Raw genomic sequence first — 6,059 nt, 5'->3', positions numbered from 1 at the left:
GAATGGAGATGGAAACCATGAAAAAGAACCAGTCAGAAATAAAGGATACAATAAGGAAATGAAGAATATATTACAGGGAATCAACAGTAGATTAGATGAAGCAGAGGATCCAACCAGCAATATAGAAGATAAGGTAGCAGAAAACACCCAACTGGAACATCAAAAAGAAAAAAGAATCTAAAAAATTAGGAGAGTTTCAGGGGCCTCTGGGACAATATCAAGCATACCAGCATTCACATTATAGTGGTACCAGAAGGGGAAGAGAGAGAGAGAGCAAGGAATTGAAAATCTATTTCAAGAAATAATGACAGAAAACTTCCCTAACCTGGTGAAGGAAATAGACACACAAGCCCAGAAAATACAGAGTCCCAAATAAGATAAACCCAAAGAGTCTAACACTAGGACACATCATAATTAAAACGCCAAAGTTTAAATACAAAGAGAGAATCTTAAAAGCAGCAAGAGAAAAGCAGTTAGTTACCTACAAGGGAGCCCCTGTAAGACTGTTAGCTGATTGCTCAACAGAAACTTTGCAGGCAAGAAGGGAGTGGCAGGAAATAGTCCAAGTGATGAAAAGCAATGACATGCAACCAAGATTACTCTACTCAGCAAAGCTATCATTTAGAATTGAAGGACAGATAAGGAGCTTCCCAGATAAGAAAAAGCCAAAGGAGTTCACCACCAAACCAGTATTACAAGGAATCTTAGAGAGACTTCTTTAAGATGGGAGGGGGGTTAAGGATAGGTGAAAGGGGAAGGGATTAAGAAGTACAAATTGGTTGTTACACAATAGTCATGGGGATGTAGGATATAGAATAAGGAATATAGTCAATAACATTGTAATCACTAGGTATGGTGCCAGATAGGTACCAGATCTAACCATGTGATAGATGGGAATGGGGATGAGGGCAGGGTGAAAAAGGTGAAGGTATTATAAAATACAAATTGATAGTTAATACAGTATGAGGAATATAATCAATAATGTTGTAAAGATAATGGAAGGTGTCAGATGAGCACTGGACTTATCAGGGGGAATCACTTCATAGACTGTGTCCAATGTGTTATACACCTGAAGCTGAAGTAGAATAATACTGAATGTCAACTATAACTAAATATATAGGTATATATAGTCACAGGATGTGAAGTACAACATAGGGAAGATAGTCAATGGCATTATAACGGCTATATAGGATGTCGGAGGGGTAGTTGCTTGGGGGGTGGGTTATCACTTTATGAAAGGTTTAAATGTCTAACTATTACGTTGCTTTGTACACCTGAAACTAATAAAAAAAACTTTATGAAAAAAAAATAGTATTCCACAAAATTAATTACCTGTGGAGAATTTATGAAAACATCTTAAAATAAGTGTAATATAATGAATTTAGCATAAAAAAGGCTCTCTTAAAGCTTTTTCCCAAAAAACAAAAATAAATAAATAAATAAAACAATTGTTCTAGGTACTGATGGGCTCCCTCAGTCTAGACGCTTATGTATTTCAGTTGTTGGAAATTTTCTTGAAAAATTTCCCTCATGATTTACACCCATCCATTTTTGTTGTTTGTTGATGTTCTCCCTTTCTAGAACCCTATTAATCAGGGTATTTACATTTTAAATATAGAAGAGCATTTTTTTTTTGTTCTTGAATATTTCTTTTCCCCGGCCTCTTGTTCTTCTTACATGGATATAAAAATCTTCTCTGAGTCCCAAGAATTCCAGTGACATTTTAAAAAATCCTTTTCAACTCCTGATTTGTTTCTGTTTCCACCTTTTTCATACTTTTTAGTCTGTCTTTTGTAGACTTTGCTCAAATAGCTGTGCACAATTTCCCACCTGTTCATAGTTAAGAATGGGTCGCTAAAAAAATAATTGGAAAGGGCTGGCCGAGTGGCTCAGTTGGTTAAGAGCTCACTCAAGAGTGTGAGCTTTGAGCAACAGGGTTGCCGGTTCGATTCCTGGACCAAACTGAGCTGCTGCTGAGCTGCCAACAGGTGGCAGGATGGCTCAGCTAAAAAAAAAAAAAAATGATTGGAAGTTCTTTGTACATGGGTCAGGTGACCTAACTATACCATTTGTTGGGCTCTGTTATGGACTAAATTGTGTCCCTNTTTAGTTGCAGGCAGGCGTAGCCCACCATCTTGAACAGGCAACCTTGTTGTTAGAAGCACGTGCTCTCCCCAGCTAAGCCATCCTACCACCTGTTGTCAGCTCAGTGGCAGCTCAGCTCAGGCACAGCTCACTGGCCCATGTGGGAATCGAATCGGCAACCCTGTCGCTCAGAGGTCACATTCTTGAGCAAGCTCTTAACCAACTGAGCCACTTGGCCAGCCCCAATAAAATATTTGTTGAATTAATTACTTAACTAACTGATCATTGAATGGATAAATATGCCACTAGGTTAGGTTCTGCAGGAAGCGCACACATGTTGGGAAATTTTCCCAAAGTGTACTGGAACTGACCTCCAAAGGAAGAGAGGGTTGAGAGACCAAAGAAAGAGGCAAACAACTCCAGAATTTTAAAAAGAGTTTATTAAGGGAACTTACGGACAGAAGCAGAGTCTTGGGCAGCAGCAGCAAGATGATGGATCTCCACACCCAAAAGGGCATGGGTGGCTTGACATATACAAAGCTCCAGGAGCACAGGTGGCTTGTAGCCAAGTGGCATGTGCTTGTTAAGAGCTGTATGTTCCAAATCAGTAAATAGCTTAATGGCTCTACATAGCTATGCAAGAACATTCCTTTCAGGTAATACAGGCCCATCCCTCCTGAGGTGAACTGGCAATTGCTGACTGCAACTTGCTCTTTAAGATGGCATCATGGTCATGTCAGGCACTAGAAACCATTTTGCCTAACAGAAATTGGTTACTTTTTTTTTTTTTAAGATTTTATTGGGGAATTGGGGAAGGGGAACAGCCAAGTTGCCCCTCAATCTTAGTTGTGGAGGGCGCAGCTAGCTCAGCTCCAAGTCCAGTTGCCATCCGGCCACCCGTCAGCAGCTCGCGGCAGCTCAGCTCAAGGTGCTGTGTTCAATCTTAGTTGCGGGGGGGGAGGGGCAGCCCATCATCCCATGCGGGAGTCAAACGGGCAAATTTGTTAGGATCACTTGCTCTCACCAGCTGAGCCATCCTGCCACCTGTTGGCAGCTCAGTGGCAGCTCAGCGCAGGCGCAGCTTACTGGCCCATGTGGGAATCGAACCAATGATCCTGTTGCTCAGAGCTCGCGCTCTTAACCAACTGAGCCACTCAGCTGGCCCATAAATTGGTTAGTTTTGTAGGGAGAGAAATATGAGATTAGGTGAAGATTGGGAATTTAGAATGTCTAGGCCCAGTGAGAAGCCATAGTGAAAAGCCCAGAGCAAAGGGAGGCCATTGGTGCTTGGGAATGATAGCTGGCCACCCAAATGGGCTTTTTATATGGTCCTGTCCACCTGAGTCGCACTTTGTTCATTTGGCCCTTTCACCAGTTACATTATTCTTTCTGACCTGGTAAACTCTCTTGTAGGAATTTTTCCACAGTTATACTTAAAAAGGGTTTGCCCATCTATATGAACAGGGGGTTTCATTCAGTATTATTTTAATCACACAAAACCCTGGAAAGAGTCAATGAATTCATCAATAGGGTTAAATACATTATGATGCGTTTATATAATGAAATATTATGCAGTCATGAAAAATGATGAAGCATTATTAGGTTAAAAAATCAATATGGATTTCTGGTTTATTCATTTACTTAATAAATATTTACTGAGCACCCAATATGCCTCTAGACACTGTTCGAGGGGTACGAATACATACATAAAAACAGGGTCCATGCCTTTCTGGACCTATTCTGGAGCCACTCTGGAAATATGACATACTTTATTACCTAAACCACCACCATTCCCAGCACAAATATCTAGAAATATTGGATAAAAGCATGATACATGTGATCTGAAATGGGTATTTTAAAGGTTGACACATCCAGTGACATTCTGATTCTGGAGCCTTTGTGTTTTCTTTTTCTGGACGTTCATAGGATTCTCTCTTTGTTCCTGATATTCTAAAATTTCCTGATGATTGCCATGATGTCACTATATGAAAACAACTGTTCTAAAAAAAATAGTATTATAGGAGATAACAAAGATGACACAGTAGGTAAACGCTGTGCTTATCTTTTTTCACAACCACATCAAAATTACAACAAACCCACAAAACAACTTATTGAGAATTGCCTAAAATCAAGCTGAACTCAAGCCTTTCAACTAAGGACACACAGAAGAAACTACCTCCAGACTGGTAGGAAGGGAAGAGATGTGGAACTAGCTGGTCCCACACCCACCTGTGACCATTAGAGATTGGGAGAGATATTTTGGCTGTGGGGATCCCCCCATACCCCAGAGGAACAAGAGGTCCCAGCACCACCCTAGTCCAGGGTTCCAGTGCCGGGGAGAGAAGTCCCCATAATTTTTGGTTGTGAAAACTAGCGGAGATTGTGATTGAGTGAGACTGAGGGCTGCTGCACTCCCAGGTGCTCCTCTGAAAGGGATGGCGCACAGACTTAGCCAACAATGGAGTCACTAGCTCTGAGATCCAGTGCTGGGGCAGCAGCTGGAGAGGCAGCAGGGACATATGGTGGGGAACTGAGTTATCTGGCTTGGGACGGGAGCTGGAGAGGCAGTTTTTTCTTGGACAAGGGAATTGGTGGAGGCCGTTGTTTCCTTGCTGAGCCCTCCTCACGTGCAGATGCAGGCGGCCACCATATTTGAGTCTCCAACATTCGTTTGCCACACCCTGGCGATTCGAGATCAGGTACTACCCAACTTTCAGGCACACCCAGGCTGCTTCCAGTGGCTTCTTCGTGCAGACTGCCTGCCTTGGATCAAGCTGCAGCCTTTTCTTGGGTCTCTCAAAGGTTCTTGGAACCTAGACAAGCAGCATCTGGCTTGAGTGTGTCCTGTACTCTGGCTGAGCAGCCCTAAGCCGGCACTAGTGGCAACTGGCCTTGGTTCGCAGCTTGGCCTCTCAAGGCGCTTCCAAACACAGCACAGGCAGCAGCCATCTGTAGATTTCTTTATGGCTCCTGCCAGGTGGGGCACAGGCTGTAGCTGAACTTGACCTACAACGGATGCCCTCCAAGGTGGTCCTGGGGCTGGCACCCCCAGTGGCCAACTTCAAAACAAGTTGGAGTGTTACCTAGATGCCTCCAAGTATAACACACCCAAGGGGTGGATTGGGCAGACACCAGAGTCCTGCTGAGGCAGATCCTTCTATGTAGGATCAGCCCCTGCACAATTCTTCCACTGTAGTCAAGGCCACTCTTCACAACCAGTGAGCCCAAAGGTCAGTCCCTCCCATTGATGTGCAATTATCAACCAAGACTCAATTAGAAGAGGAGAATACACACAACCCACACAAGGGACGCACTTGGAATGCGTGGCTCAAGTGACCAGAAAGACTGAATCACTGAATCCCCCAGCACACCTACTACATAAGGCCACTCTCCTAAGGCCAGAAGACATAGCAGGTCTACCTAATATATAGAAACAAACACAGGGAGGCAGCCAAAATGGGAAGGCAAAGAAACATGTTCCAAATAAAAGAACAGAGCAAAGCTCCAGAAAAAGAACTAAGCAAAATGGAGATAAGCAATCTATCAGACACAGAATTCCAAACACTGGTTATAAGAATGCTCAATGATCTCAGGGAGAACTTCAACAGAGAGATAGGAAGCAAAGAAATGGAGATGGAAAAGGGGTGACCGGATAGCTCAGTTGGTAAGAGTGCAAGCTCTGAACAATGGCGCTGCTGGTTCGAGTCCCACATGGGCCAGTAAGCTGCGCCAATAAGGTGCACCCTCTACAGCTAAGATTGTGAACAACAGCTCGACATGGAGCTGGGCTGCTATGGGCTGCTATGGGCTGCTGTGGGCTGCTGTGGGCTGCCGTGAACTGCAGCTGGTAGCAGGCGTGAGTGGCCAGCCGACAGCCGATGACCGACTGCCTCAGCTGGGAAGAGTGCAATGTTCCTAATACCACATGTGCCAGTGAGCAACTAGACTGAGAATAACAGCTGGGGCGGGGGGGG

The sequence above is a fragment of the Hipposideros armiger genome, unplaced genomic scaffold (assembly GCF_001890085.2).
Source record: "Hipposideros armiger isolate ML-2016 unplaced genomic scaffold, ASM189008v1 scaffold_72, whole genome shotgun sequence".
Classification (NCBI taxonomy): Eukaryota; Metazoa; Chordata; class Mammalia; order Chiroptera; family Hipposideridae; genus Hipposideros; species Hipposideros armiger.
Note: the sequence above shows the minus strand (reverse complement) of the source record.